This window comes from Camellia sinensis, chromosome 8 (genome assembly GCF_055761805.1).
Source record: "Camellia sinensis isolate YWXY chromosome 8, ASM5576180v1, whole genome shotgun sequence".
NCBI lineage: Eukaryota > Viridiplantae > Streptophyta > Magnoliopsida > Ericales > Theaceae > Camellia > Camellia sinensis.
Genome location: NC_138968.1, coordinates 34,149,021 through 34,165,538, shown reverse-complemented (window position 1 = coordinate 34,165,538; position 16,518 = coordinate 34,149,021).

Here is a 16,518-nt window from a genome sequence, read left to right as displayed (position 1 = left end):
AATGTAGTTGTACTTTTTGTTGATATTACCAAACATGTATTTTGACTATGTTGTTGTGGGCTATGATTATATTGTGATGGATCTTATCTTTTGTTGATATTTTATTGAATAGATTAAAATGAACAGGTTTTTGTTGATATTACCAAATGAACAGGTTTTTGTAATGATTTGTAATGGATATTATATTCAGCAGGTTATTAAAATGCACAAGTTATTTTGATTGTGTTGTAGTTTTTGATTTTACTAAAATAGATGTTATAATTTGGATGTTATATATTAATTTCTTGATACTATGAGACATGTATTTTGCTTGGGTTGTTTTATGATAATGAACAAGTTAATTTTATATTGATTTGTATTAAATATTTTATTTAATAGATTATTAAAATGTACAGGTATTGTTTATTGAAAAAAATATATAAATTGCAAATATAACCCTCCCCTCAATTTTTAAAAATTATTTATTATTGGTGACGAAAAAAATTGACACTAAAACTTTCTAATCCCAACAAATAATTTTGTCACACATATTCACTATTTCATCACTAAATTAAAATATTTCTTGACAAAAAGTTTTCGTCACTGAAGGGTCTTTTTTTTCATCTTTTGGTGACGATATTTTCGTTACTAAAAACTTTATCACTATTTTTAATGACGAAATATTTTGTCATCCAAAATAAATATAATAAAATTTTATTTAATTTTGGTGACGAAATGGATATTATAGATGACAAAATAGTTAACATTTAGTGACGAAATATTTCGTCACCAAATGCCAATAATAGGTGACAAAATAAATTTTCGTCACCGGGTACTTTTAGTGACGACGAATTGGGGACGAACGTGGTGACGAAATTATTTCGTCACGGATCAATTTGGTGACGAAAATTTCACTATTGGAGACGAAGTGATTTTGTCATTAAAGTACCATTTTGTTGTAGTGACCACCTAAGAACTGCAATTCTCACAACTTTGTTCATACTAAAGCAGTTTGGGTGAGAAAACTTGACTTGTGTTAATTTGTTTTGTCATTTTAAGTTTTTGGGTTTCTGTGCGTTTTTTTTTTTGTCATTTCATGTGTGCTTGTTCATTTTTTTTTGTCTTGCTTTATTTTTGAAAAAAAAAAAATTCCCAAAAAGATTTTCTTAATATAGTTTTGCAAGCTTGAAATTTTTGAGTGGTCCTTGGTGCATGTTGGAATTGATGAGAATATCCATTACATGTTAATATATGTGTGCTTTCTGTGGTCATTACTCATTTTGGAGTACGTGTTTTTTGATTAGTATGTCTCATTTTGTACACACTCTTGGATTAGCAAATTTTGGAGTCTTCCGCCTTAGTGATTATTTTTTCTCTATGGACTTTTGTCATTGATCTTTTGCTTTTCTAGAGGAATTGACCTATACTAGCATATCATGAGTGATGTTGAGTCTCTTAATCACCTACCATCTTTTTGCATCTCTATGGCTTTCTCCTCTATTCTTTGTAGTCCAGCCATGAGGAAAAGGCTACCTCAGAGTCACCAACCAGGCCATCCTTATTATATCCATGCTTCTCTGGTTCGGTTTCCATACTCTTGAGCGTGTCAGCCGCCAATGAGTGTGCAAAAGAAAAAGAAAAAGAAAAAGAAAGAGAAGAAGAAAAGATATGCAAAAGAAAGAAAAAATGTGCAACAGAAAGAAAGAAAAAAAGAAAAGATTCATTGATTAAGGGGGAGCCTCCGCCTTTACTCACCAAATACCCCTTGATTCCTAGTGGTTTGACTTTCCTTTGTTGTGCTTAGATTCTCTTGCCAGAGGTCCAACTTTCAGATCACTACTAGAATTGAATCTAGTGTTTGTCGAACTTCAAGAGTCACACACACACTTTTCTCATGGGATCTATGCTTTTCACATAATGCATCACTTTCTTTCATGAGGAATTTTCTACAGACTATGCACATTGTGTTTACTAGTAATTGTGCTTCTTAGATAATCTTATGTGTTCTAAGGTACAAATCTGAGATTTCTTGCTTGCTCCACCATATTGTTTTTGTCATTTTCTTCTTGTTCACTGTTTTCAATGTTTGTGGTTGCTTTTAGTGAGTGGGAGTTTGGTTCATCTTGATTTGGGTTGGTAAGGGAGTTTGTTTTTTTCTTTGCAAGAGTTGTTTAGCATGAACACTTTGATATGTTTGGTAAGGGAGATTGGCTATATGTTTTGCATGTTGCTATGCACTATTTGCTTATTATTTCCTTCTTGCATACTCCTGATATTTACATCGTCATATCATTGCTTGTGTGGTTTATGATCTTGTTTTTGTTGTTTGAGGGTTGTTTTTCATAAGTTTTAATTTTCATCTATTCATGTTTTCCATCTCTTGTTTCAAGTTAATCGTGTCATATGTCTATTGCTTTTTCATATACTCTTATGGAACTAATAGTTGTTTTGGAGGTTGTGGCACTAATAACTGTTTTGCAAATCATGACCTTGAGAAAGAAGTTGGCTTTTGTTGGCTGTAATGGGCTGGGGTGTGTAGGATTTTATTTGTTAGGTGTGTTTTGTCACGGCATTGCCAAAGGAGGAGATTGTTAGGTTTTATTCTTGGCAACCTCGTTTAACAAAACTCCTTTCAGTTGTATTTATTTTCGCACCTTTTATTTCAGTGAGGGTATGAGTTTATTAGAAGCGAATCCAACCCGAATTGTGCCTTTGTCAATTTCCATGGATCAAAACCGAGGTTGCAACAGGATCTAGTTTTCTAGATTTTCCAATTTTGGTCGTCCCGCTCGAGCGGGGAAAGTGACGCTTGAGCGGGGATTGCAAGCCCACAGCATCTCTGTTTCGCCTGAAAAAGTACTGGATGGTGTGATTCAACGCTCGAGCGTAGGGACGTCCGCTCGAGCATGAAGCCTATATGAATCACACAATTTTGAAGCCTCAGCTCAAGCAGGAAGTCTCACGCTCGAGCGGACCGCGCGAACACAGATTCTTGGATTTCTATAAGGAATTGGTTTTCTTCCAAAACTAGGATTGCTTTGGATTTCTATAAGTTGTTGGTTTTCTCCCAAAACTTGGACAAGTCCTCCAGATCTTCTTTTTGGATTCTAAGGTTTATATCTGGGGATATTTTTACTAGTTTTCTTTGATGTTTTAATTGAGTATACAACTCATGGTTTAAAGTGTATACATCAAAAGATTATTTGTTTGTTCTACACAAAAGAGAGAGTTCTTCTTCGGTAGATTCTGAAGAATTCGAGCCTGCAACTTTGGTGGATTCCGAAGTGGCTCATCGTCAAGACAATTCCGAGGTGAAGACGAGGTTGGAACAGACACATAGAGGTTGGTTCAATTCGGGCGTGGATTTGCTAGGTAATTGAGAGTATACATGTGTAATTCCTTTATATCTTCTTAGTGGATTGCTTTGTGGCTGTTGCCCGTGGTTTTTTTTTTATCACAATTGGAGGTGTGCAATTGTGGTTTTTTTCACGTAAAATCGTTGTGTTGATTTGTCTTGATTGTTTGATTGGGATTGTTGTTTACTGCTTAAAATTGATACATAATCACAAATCAACATCTAAGGGATTTCTAGATTTTTCAAACCGAATACCAGAGTGTAATCAAGAGGTGGCGGTCGTATCTTTCAAGAACGGCCTAAAAGACGGCTGTCCACTACCAAAATCTTTGGCAAAGACAATGCCGAAAAGCATGGAAGAGCTCATGGCTAGAATCGAGAAGTATGTCAGAGCTGAGGAAGATACATCAAGGACTAAGGAGACAAAGCAAGAAAAAGGAAACGGCTCGCCGAAGCGAGGCCGAGGTAACAACGGATCCAGCAAGCAAGAGATAGGACTGAGGGCTACACAGGTAGTTACGGCTGTGTTCCGAATCCCAATCCACAAAGTCCTGGACAAAATTCGGAACCAACCCTATTTCAGAGCACCAGCAAGGGCACCAGGAGAGTTTATGGGAAGAAACCTTGGCAAACATTGTGCTTACCACAATGAAGATGGGCACATGACTTAGGGTTGTAGAGCCCTGAAAACACACTTAGAAGACCTGGTGAGGCAAGGCCATCTGAGAGACCTTGCCGATGAGGCCAGGACAAGGGAGGAACATGCAAGATTACCTCAGGCGACAGCAGCTCCACTTCCCCCAGCACAACAACCTCAGGCAGGAGGACCTCGGGTAATTAATGTAATTCACTCGAAGGTCAACGGAAACGAGATTCGGAGGGAGACCTAGAAGGTAAAACACCTACAGCATGTCTACCAAGTCGGGGAAAAGAGACACCGGGCAAAAGAGTGCCAAGGACCAATAGTGTCCTTTACTAAAGCCGACCTTGAGATGGTGCAACATCCACATAACGATGCCTTGGTAGTATCCCTCCAGGTTGGGGAATGCCAAGTGAAGCGCATCTTAATCGACCAAGGCAGCTCTTGCGATATCATGTATGTCAGATGTTATAAGGAGCTTGGTCTTCACTCAGACGAAATGGAGCAATCCAACAGCCTAATGGTTGGGTTCAATAGAACGCCGACATGGCTACTGGGAACGACGAGCTTGGAGGTGCAGGTTGGCACCAAGAAGATAAAGACAGAGTTCACCGTAATCGACACACCCTCCCCTTACAATATCATCTTGGGAAGGGCGTGGTTGCATGCGATGGGGGCTGTTCCCTCAACATTGCATCAACTATTACGGTTCCCAACAGAACATGGGATAGAAGAGATCAGAGGAGATCAGCTGCAGGTAAAGAATTGCTCCATGGCAGCAATGAAATCCACCTACAACATACGAGAACTAGAAAAGGCAGAGATCGAAGGCGAGGACGTGGAGGTCCTAGAGGATGTCGGCAAGGAGCCAGCCGAGAAGAGTGAAGAAACATTGAAGAAAATCCTCGTCCAGGAGGCGGACGAAGAACGCTTCTTTCTTCTCGGCTCGAGCTTAGCTGAAGAAGAGGAAAAAGAGTTTAAAGTTTTTTTGAGAGCAAATATTGATGTGTTTGCTTGGATGCCTTACGAAATGCCTGGCATTGACCCCGAGGTCACTTGCCATAAATTGAATGTTGATAAGTCATCAAAACCCGTAATCCAACAAGCAAGAAGACCGACGTTGATACACGTCGAAGCAGTGGAAGAGGAAGTAGACAGACTTCTGGAGACCAAGGCCATTCGAGAGGTAAATTACCCGACATGGCTATCAAACACAGTGGTGGTGAAAAAAAAGAATGGTAAATGGAGAGTCTACGTGGACTTTACCAGCCTGAACAAGGCCTATCTCAAAGACAGTTTTCCTCTACCCAAGATTGACCAGCTAGTAGACGCTACTTCGGGGCATGGAAGGATGAGCTTCCTGGATGCCTACAAGGGATACCATCAGATAGCCATGCATCCCCCAGATGAGGAGAAGATTGCGTTTATCACCCTAAAAAGTCTGTACTGCTACAGAGTGATGCCTTTTGGGTTGAAAAACGCAAGAGCAACTTACCAAAGACTAGTAACCAAGATGTTCAAACACCTGATTGGCAGAACGGTGGAAGTTTACATCGATGACATGGTCGTGAAGACCACGGAACCTAAAGGTCATCTGGCCGACCTGAAAGCAGTCTTTGATATCCTTAAAACATATCGGCTCCAACTCAATGCAGTGAAGTGTGTATTTGGAGTGGGATCTGGTAAGTTTTTGGGATACCTAGTGACTAGAAGGGGCATTGAGGCCAGCCCAGATCAGATCAAGGCCATCCTAGAATTGAAGAGCCCAATGTCGGCAAAACAGGTACAAATGTTGACTAGAAGGGCCGCAGCCTTGAATAGGTTCGTAAGCAGAAGCTCAGACAAGTGCAAACCTTTCTTTAACTTAGTGAAGAAAGCCACAGATTTTTTATGGACAGAAGAATGCGAGGTCGCCCTGGCCGACTTGAAGAAGTATTTGACCACAGCTCCAGTTCTTTCAAATCCAGAACCTGGGGAGGAGTTATTTTTGTACTTAGCAGTCTCAGAACACGCAGTAAGCGCAGTGGTAATCCGAGAAGAGAAAGGGGAGCAAAGGGCTGTTTACTATGTACGCAAAACCCTGGCTGATGTAGAAACAAGGTATCTACCCTTAGAAAAATTGGCACTGGCTTTAGTAATGGCTTCAAAGAAACTGAACCATTACTTCTAGGCCCATAAAAATTGTGGTGCTAACTGAACACCCCTTGAAGTCCTTGCTGCAACAAGGAGACCTGACAGGAAGAATAGCCAGATGGGTAGTGGCCTTGGGACAGTATGACTAGGAATACAAACCCAGAACAACAATCAAAGGCCAAGTTTTGGCCGACTTCGTGGCCGAGTTCACACCAAAAAACATCGTACATCGGGCTCCGTTGAGCTGAGGTGAATGATGTTCAATCAAGTAAGGAGAAGCCCAGCCAAATGCAACAGAACAAAGGAAAAAGGAAAAACTCAGACCCTGCAGCATTTACATCGGTGACTCCTTTCGACTGTTTGTCGATGGGAGCTCAAACCGACAAGGAGTAGGGGCAGGAGTAGTACTGGTATCTCCAGATGGAGAGATATTGGAACAGCCCATTCGATTAGGGTTCAAGGCCTCAAACAATGAAGCAGAGTATGAAGCATTGATTGCAGGACTAAAGTTGGGGGTAACAGCAGAAGTAGATGAAGTGATAGTCTTCCGTGACTCCCAGCTCATAGTCAACCAGACAACGGTCGAGTTTGTAGCCCGAGATGAAAGGATGTCAGCCTACGCAAAGGAAGTCAACAGGTTAGTGGCCTTGTTTTAGAATTGCCGACTACATCAGGTTAGCCGAGATGATAACAGTCACGCCGATGCACTGGCCAACCTAGCTAGTGCAATATAACCTAGAAAAGCAAGGACAATAATGGTCGAATACCTGTCGGGCCTGAGCATTGAACCACCGATCGTAGAGCACGAAGCAATGTGTGTGGATATGGGACCAAGCTGGATGGATGCAATTGTAGCATTCTTAAAGGAAATGAAGCTGCTAGATAACCACAAAGAGGCACACAAGATCAAATTGAAGTCGGCAAGATTCGGTCTAACAGCAAAAGGACATCTCTACAGAAGATCCTTCACTGGACCCCTTTTGAGGTGTGTACATCCTTCACAAGTTGAATATTTTCTGTATGAAACACATGAAGAAGTTTGTGGAAGCCACGTAGGGGGCAGATCACTCGCCCATAGGGCCATTACGCAGGGGTATTGGTGGCCCTACATGCAGAGAGATGCAGAAGCCTATGTGAAAAAGTGTGAAAAATGCCAAAGGTTTGCACCTCTGATAAACCAACCAGCAGCAGACCTGAACCCAGTATCCAGTCCTTGGCCGTTTGCCCAATGAGGCATGGATCTCATTGGGTAACTGCCCCAAGCAACTGGACAAAGGAAATACCTACTGGTAGCAACAGATTACTTCACCAAGTGGATAGAAGCTGAGCCTCTAGAAAAGATCCGAGATGTAGACGTGAAGAACTTCATATGGAGAAATATCATTACCAGATTTGGGATTCCAAGAGCAATAGTTGTCGGCAATGGAACACAATTTGACAGTAAGCTAATCAAAAGCTTCTGTGCAAAATTCAAGATCAAGAATTATTTTTCAACCCCAAGCTTTCCTCAAAGCAATGGACAAGCAGAAGCATCCAACAAAGTTATCCTGGATGAGATTAAGAAGAGGTTGCAAGCAGCAAAGGGAAAATGGGTGGATGAACTGCAAAGTGTACTTTGGGCATATCGGACTACGCCGAGAAGATCAACCGGGGAATCCCCCTTTGCCATGGCCTATGGCACAGAAGCTGTCATTCCACTAGAGGTCGACATACCAGGGATCAGAACCCAGGGAGTAGAGAATGGGACTAATGATGTACTCTTAGCCCGAGATCTGGACCTACTAGAAGAAAGAAGGGAGAGAGTTGCAATTCAGCTAGCAGCATACCAGCAGCAGCTTACCAGAACTTATAATAAAAGGGTCAACCCAAGGGAGTTTCAAATCGGTGACCTCGTCCTGAGGAAAGTTGTCGGCAACAAGAAGGATCCCAGAGAGGGGAAGCTTAGCCCAAATTGGGGAGGACCCTACAAAATCATCTCGGTACTGGGCAATAGGGCATATCGGCTTGAAGATAATGAGGGCAAAGAGTTGCCAAGGCCTTGGAACACTTGCAATTTGAAAATTTTCTGTCATTAGAATTTTTTGTCATTTTGTCGAAGTAAATAAATAAAATTTTAGCATAATTCTTCTACATTTATGACTGATAAGATACTCGCCAATGTCTCTGGAATACATGTATAAATGAGAACCCAAGTAGAACTTAGGTTCACATTAGGGGGCAGAGAGAAGAAAAATGGTTTTAACACTTGTTGAAACTTGAGAAAAGTTTACAAGTTGAAGTTAAACCGAGATGATGTTTAACACTTGTTGAAACTTGAGAAAAGTTTACAAGTTGAAATTAAACCGAAATTATGTTTAACACTTGTTGAAACTTGAGAAAAGTTTACAAGTTGAAGTTAAACCGAAATTATGTTTAACACTTGTTGAAACTTAAAAAGTTTACAAGATAAAGTTAAACCGAGATTATGTTTAACATTTGTTGTAACTTAAAAAGTTTACAAGATAAAGTTAAACCGAGATTATGTTTAACATTTGTTGTAACTTAAAAAGTTTACAAGATAAAGTTAAACCGATATTATGTTTAACACTTGTTGAAACTTAAAAAGTTTACAAGTTGAAGTTAAACCGAGATTATGTTCAACACTTGTTGAAGCTTAAAAATTTTACAAGATAAAGTTAAACTGAGATTATGCTTAACACTTGTTGAAACTTAACAAGTTTACAAGTCGAAGTTAGACTAAGGTTAAACACTTGTTGAAATTTTATGGAAAATTTACAAGTTGAAACCAAGGTCGCGCCAAGAAAGGTACTTGGGTACTTGCCGAGGTAAATCGTCAGTTTGTATAACCGAGGTGTATCACCCCGAGAAGGTTGGACAAGGATTGAAGTGTATATTAAAGATATACAAAATATTTTAAGTATGGAAGCATACAAGGGAAACATGCAAGCATTCAAAACAAAATAGTTGAATTAGAGGCACATCGGCTATGCAAAGAGTTTACATTGCTTCAAAAAGAAAAACAAAGTACCAAATACAAAAGAAAAAAGACATCAAAGTCAAGACTCTTTGGCAACAACAGATGGTTGGGTCTGAAGTTCGGACGACTGTTGAGAGGACACCTCGGCAGCCTTTTCCGCCGCAAGCTCGGCATCAATTTCTTGAAGGGTTTCATCAAGGTTCTTGTCGGCAAGAATCACGTCGGCTGATGCCTTCTTAGCTGTAGCATCTTTGGGAACCTCCTCACCCTTCTCATCTTGAGTCAAGTCCAGGACTTGCTCATTCAGAGAAGGGGACTTGGTCCCAGCAGCCTTCTTTGATTTCCTCACCAAGGTCTCCTCCTCAGACTCAGATTCGTTGTCGGACTAACTTGGAGTTGGACGGAATGGAAAAGGAATGACGTCGGCGTTCCTGAAGGGCGAGTCCTCGGGGACTTCAAGCTTTTTTAGAAGAGACATCCAACCAAGGGTGAAACCCTTGTTGCATGCCTACTTCACTTGCTTTTCATAGTTCGCCGTGACATCGGCCACCCCCTCATTATAGCCCTTCTCATTGGCTGGCTTGAGCTCGGCGCCCTTCGTGGCCAAGGCCTCTTGCAATTCTTTTTGGGCTTGGGCCGTTTTCTCCTCGGCCTCCCTCTTTTCAGACTCAAGAACCTTCTTAATGGCCTCGGCGGATTCTGCTTTTTCTTCGACGACATTTTGGGCCTTGATGGCAGCCTCGGCCTGGTCTTCCAACTTCTTAATTTTTTATTGTAAGCTTTTGTTGGCCTTTTGCAGACTGGCAACTTCTCTCTTCTTATCGGCCAGTTCTTTCCGGTTCTCAAAGGATTGTATTGAGAAGGAATGAGCATGTTGAATGGCCTGAAAGCGAACAAGACAAAAGTTATTAGAAAATTTTCTAAGTACAAGAAAGAAAGAAAAATGACCAAATAAAGACACTCACTTAGACAGAGCGCTGAAGCATCAGAGCATAGTTTTCATATTCACTCAACCCAGCGTTTCGGTCGAGATCGCCGGGAAGAAGCAGAGCAGTACTAAGGGCAACGTCAACATTAATGTCATCGGCGCTATCGCTAGCCCTAACTGGCTTATCCTCCAGTGTGATTTGGGGAGCCCAGGGGGAATCCTGCTTTCGAGAACCCGATGTGGTTGCAGCGGATGACCTCGGCTTCTTTGATTTTGGGGATTCAGATGGTTGGACCTCGACTGACCTCTTTTCGGCAGCAGATGTGGTCTTCTCACTCTCAGCCAATTTCAAAATTGGCAAAGTATCTTAAGTGTCAACTTGAGTCACCTTTGTTTTTGGCTGAGCCTTCTTTATTCTTTTCGGCTTCGTAAAGGGCTGAGATTGCACTAGTGGAGCGTCAATGGTTGATGGGATGCTGGCCAAGAGATCTTTGGCAACTGCTTTCTGGCGACCCATCCCGGCAGGAAAAACAGTTCGTTGCCGATGTTGGCGCTGGGATATTGGGATCAGATAAGGAGCCGAGGTTGACGGTTGCTCAGCTGGATCAAAAGTCGATCCTTGATCTTGCCAAGATGTGGAGGCAGCTTGAGGAGTTGTGGCAGAAAGAGGAGACAGACTCTTTTTCTTCTTTTTCTTAGGGACATCGGGAAGAGCTGACTTGTACGTAGGAATGAAATTAAGTAGAAGAGGGGCCTTCCGTTTGAGGACTGGAAAATCCAATAGTTTCCTCAAGCTTTTGCTGGGAAAGAAAGACTGACGGAAGCCCTTTGGTGGCTGAGGAAGAGCTGCAAGAAAAGCAGACATTAGAAACAAATAGAGTATTGAAGACTTTAAAAACAAGTTAGTATGAACACAGGGCTCTTACCATTTCCCTCTACAAAAACTGTTCGAGGAAGAGGGTAAAGATGGAGGTCCTCATCTGGAGCGAACTCCCAGTTCCCCGAGGTAATGAAGTAGTCGTCTCCAGCTCCCTTGTTGGAGTCTGAGAGGTCGGCTACGATTTTGTACTCTGTAGATCTTGGCTTGAGGTAGTAAACATAGCCTGTATCTTTTTTGAGGCCACACATGGTATAGCAAAAATGGATATCGACTAAGGTAACCCTAACATTTTCTTGTTTGGCTAAGGCTATGATGCCATTAATAACTCGGTAGAAGTTGATGGCAAGCTGCATTGGGTTCATCTTATAATAATGGATGATCTCACGAAAAAGGATATTGAGTGGGAGCCGAAGTCCACACTCGATAAAAGCTACAACAGGGAGGGGCATGGAATCGGCTGTGGGCATGATATAGTCATCCTCCCCAGCCAATCTCAGATGAACGTCGGAAGAGATGTCAAGCTCACGCCTAAAGTGATCTAACTTGGACGGGGTGTCCACCCTATGTTTTCACATACCCATGATATCGGCTTAACTAGGAGGAACTGGGTTTCAGAATGAAGGTGTTTTAAAAGGGTTATTGGGACCTCGGCAAAAACCTAAAGTATGCGCTGGGTAAGAATTTGTGGAAATAGTTTCAGTTTTTCCTAATAATCGTGGGTTCTACAGGCAAATCCCAAACCTAGATCTATGGAAACGAAGATTAAAGGTGCAAAATCTGGAAAACAAAAAAGCAAGAATGCGCTTCAGAATCAAGAACAAAGATGGACTATCAAGAACATTGAAAGTACGAAGGGTATAAGGTCAAGAATAGTGGCAAAAAAACAGAAAAGTTGTGAACAGTGCGAGTATTCAAGATATGGGCAAAGAACAAAATCGTGAAATAAATACGTTCAGATGCATGATTCATGAATCAAATATTTGAGTAAAACAGCAATGGCGACTAATAATGAAGCAAAATTTCTTGGAGCACAACAAGAACTAAAATCAGGAGGAATGGTGACTTACCAGAGAAAATAAGCCGATGTTGAGATCGCTGAAGTCAGAAGAATTGCGGCGGCATAACAGATTGGCAAGAACCTCGTCGGAGGAAGTGGACGGAGCAAGTTGCAGAGCTTTGAAAGCTTGAACAAAGAAGGGTTTGGAGGAAAAGGCTAGAGAGAGAGAGAGCTTCTGAAACAATGTAAAGTGAAAAAACGGAGGAAAGAAACAAGTCTTGTCAAAACTTGAAACGGCGGCAAAAAGGGCAATTAATGCGCTTGTAACAACGGATGCGACAGACGGCGCATGTATTGCAAACGCGTACGGAGTACGATCCAGTAAAAAGGAGACGCGTAGCTAAAATGGTTGAGTTATTTTGCATGACAGCTCATACGCATGAAGGAGATCTTGGAAACTTTGAACCTTAAAGAAACATGTCGGCCTATATGATGATCTCGGCTGAGAGACTTTAAACCGATGTATTTACAGGAAGTATCGATATAGGTTCCATCACCTCAGAATGCCGAGGTAATAGAACCTAGGGAGCAGTTGTGGGAATATATTTTTGAGTACCAACACGTGGCCAAGGTGACGCCGACGTGTCAACCGAGGTGCCACGTGTCCTGGTCATGACGCCGAGGTTATTTTGGCAAGGCCGAGGTTATCTCCGAAGATATCGGAATCCGAGATAAGCGGATAAGGCACAAGAGTCCTAGAATGAGGAAGGACTTTAGCGTAGATAAGGATAGCACTCTTAGGGAGTTTATCTTTATCTCTTGGAGAGTCCAGGATAAGCACTGAGCAGAAGTCCATTGAAGCTAGGCTTCTATGGGGACTAGAATTGAGTTAACTATAAAAGAAAGGCACCTCTGATAGGTTTAAGGTACGCAATCTATATTCTGAACAGTAAGTTTAGCACCATTGATTATCTTTGAGAGATATACTGACTTGATCGTCAGAGTGCCCCCGAGTGGACGAACCACCGCCGGAATCTTCTCTTTCTGTTGCAGGTAGGTGCCATCTATTCTGCCAGTGCTCTCTAGCTGAATATTGAGTTAACAGTGTGATCGAAAATTCACTCACACAGGTAGGAGTAGCACCGATAAAAGGTAAGTTGAAAAAGAATAGATTGAGATGATTTGGTCATATATAACGGAGACCAAGAAAAACAATAGTGAGGAGAGACGATACAGTTATAGTAGATGGAAATGTTTGGGGAAGGCGTGGACCTAGATTAACGTGGGATAGTATAGCGAATAGAATAAACCTCCTTAATTTAACTAACCAAATAGACTTGATAGAATCGAATGAAAAAGAAGGATTCATATAGCCGACCACATTTGATAAGACTTAAGGCTTGGTTTAGTTTGGTTTTGGTTTTCTCATCTAACAATAGCCCAAAATCTTCTTTCATATCATCTCTCTCTCACACACATGGGGTTTGGCCATTTGGGGTAAAGTTTCATATTTTTTCTTTATGATTTGTGTTGGCAAAATGTCATTGTCAATGGTGGTGGTGGTGGTGTATAGTGGGTGGTTGTCGCATAGTGTGTGTGTGTGAGAGAGAGAGAGAGATAGCTTATTTTCAAAACTAGTGAAAATAATTTTTTTTTACAACAATTCAATAAATTTTGTATATTATTTATAATCTTTTAAAATAAAAATAGATACCAAACAAATTTGTATTTACAATTTTTAAAATCTTTATAAATATAAATAAAAATTTATAGACATAAACTATATCATGCTTTTAAAAATTAGGTGTTTTAGTAAAGGGTTTAAACAAGAGACTGGAATTTAATTTTGGATTAAGAAAAACTAACAAACTTCTAACAAGAAATTTGAACCCTCTGAATTTTTGTACTGGAGGCACCACTGGGTTTGACTCGTAAATATTGGAGTCTGGATGTGTTAGAAAAATTAGTCATAGTCTTTTAGCTCATAAATTAAATTCCTAATTTTCATGTCGGAGATTGGCCATGCATATAAATAAAGGGGCCTACTATATATCAACGGAAAATTTTACTAATGCTGTGTTTGGTTGAGGGATTTGGAGAGGGATTTGGAAAGGAAAAGGGAAAAGATGTGTGAAACTAGGTGAAATGTAGGCATATTTTATTCACATTTCATCTAACTTTTCCCTTTCCCTTTCCGAATCCCTCCTCAAATCCCCCAACCAAACACAGCGTAAGACTCTTCACCTCCTATGTGATTGCCAGGGCTTTTTGTCACCGCTTCCATGAAAATTCTGTCAATGAATATGGTTGCCATTGGAAATGTACATTGGTCAATATTTTGTTTGAGATAGACATGGCCCTCTTATTTGTCATTGTGTATATATACTAATACCTGTTCTATGTTAACATGTTATATTTTTGGTGGAAACTCTAAAACATTATTTTTAAATGCATTAAAATCTTAAAAACTTGTATAAAGTAATAGAGAAAATTCTTATTTTTTAATGGAAATTATAGGTTATCCAAGATTCAATGCGGTGGGAAACAAACAAAATTGAATTTCTCAATATTGTAGGTGTTCAACTTTGAAAAATCTTGAAATCACCTAGATGTTGATTTGTGATTATGTATCAATTTTAAGCAGTAAACAACAATCCCAATCAAACAATCAAGACAAATCGACACAACGATTTTACGTGGAAAAACCACAATTGGACACCTCCAATTGTGATAAAAAAACCACAGGCAACAGCCACAAAACAATCCACTAAGAAGATATAAACGAATTACACAGGTATACTCTCAATTACCTAAGGAATCCACGCTCGAATTGAACCAACCCCTGTATGCCTCTTCCAACTCCGTCTTCACCTCGAAATTGGCTTGACGATGAGCCACTCCAGAATCCACCAAAACTTCAGGCTCGAATTCTTCGGAATCCACAGAAGAGCAACTCTCTCTTTTGTGTAGAACAAACAAATAATCCTTTGATGTATACTCTTTAAACCATGAGTTGAATACTCAATCAAAACATCAAAGAAAACTAGCAAAATATCCCCAGATATAAACCTTAGAATCCAAGAAGAAGATCTGGAGAAGTAATCCTAAAATCTGGCTGAATCACGTACTTATAGAAATCTGAATCGCGATGCTCGCTCGAGCGAAGACTCTTTCGCTTGAGCGAGGAACCATAAACGCGTGTTTTCCATAAGTGTCTTCGCTCGAGCCACGCACCCTTCGCTCGAGCGTACATTCATCTCTTTCAGGTTTTTTACCAGACGTAGCCTTCGCTCGAGAGAGGACTTCTTCGCTCGAGCGAGCAAGGGCGGACAGGCAACTTTGAATGCAATTTTGCATTTTGCTTCGGGGGTGCTGCCCCTCGACCTCGCTGTGGCGCTGCCCCGGACCCGCTAAGGGGCACTGCCCCCTGGACCCCCGTAAGCTGACCGAGCAGCTCTACCCCCGTCATAATCAGCGAAGTGGCAATCTTGAAAGCATTAACACCACAAACTTCTCTGCAAGGCACAATTCGGGTTGGATTCTCATCTAAACACTCATAGCCTCACTGAAATAAAAAGTGCGAAAACAAATACAACTTAAAGAAGTTTTGTCAAACGAGGTTGCCAAGAAAAAAAACATAACAATCTCCCCCTTTGGCAATGCCGTGACAAAACACACCTGACAAATAAAATCCTAATCACCCCAACCCATTACAGCCAACAAAAGCTAACTTCTTTCTCAAGGTCATGATCAGCAAAACAGTTATTAGTGCCACAATCTCCAAAACAACTGTTAGTCCCACAAGAGTATAGGAAAAAGTAATAAACATATGACTAGATTATCTTGAAGCATGAGATGAAAAACATGAAAAACCAACAAACATATGAGTGGATTATCTTGAAGCATGAGATGAAAAACATGAATAGATGAAAACTAAGACTCATGAAAAACAACTCTCAAACAACAAAAGCAAGATCATAAACCACACAAGCAATGATATGACGATGTAAATACCAGGAACATGCAAGAAGGAAATAATAAGCAAACAACGCATTGCAACATGCAAAACATATAGCCAATCTCCCTTACCAAACATATCAAAGTGTTCATGCTAAACAACTCTTGCAATGAAAAACCAAACTTCCTTACCAACCCAAATCAAGATGAACCAAACTCCCCCTCACTAAAAGCAACCACAAACACTGAAAATAGTGAACATGAAGAAAACAACAAAAAAAAATATAGTGGAGCAAGCAAGAAATCTCAGATTTGTACCTTAGAACACACAAGACTATCCAAGAAGCACAATTACTAGTAAACACAGTGTGCACAGTCTGTAGAAGATTCCTCATGAAAGAAAGTGATGCCATATGTGAAAAGCATAAATCCCTTGATAAAAGTGTGTGTGTGACTCTTGGAGTTCGACAAATAGTAGATTCAATCCTAGTAGTGATCTGAAAGTTGGACCTCTAACAAGAGACTCTAAGCACAACAAAGGAAAATCAAACCACTAGGAATCAATGGGGTATTTGGTGAGTAAAGGCGGAGGCTCTCTCTCAATCAATGAATCTTTTTTTTTTTTTTGTTCTCTCTTTCTTTTGCACATTTTTTTCTTTCTTTTGCATATTT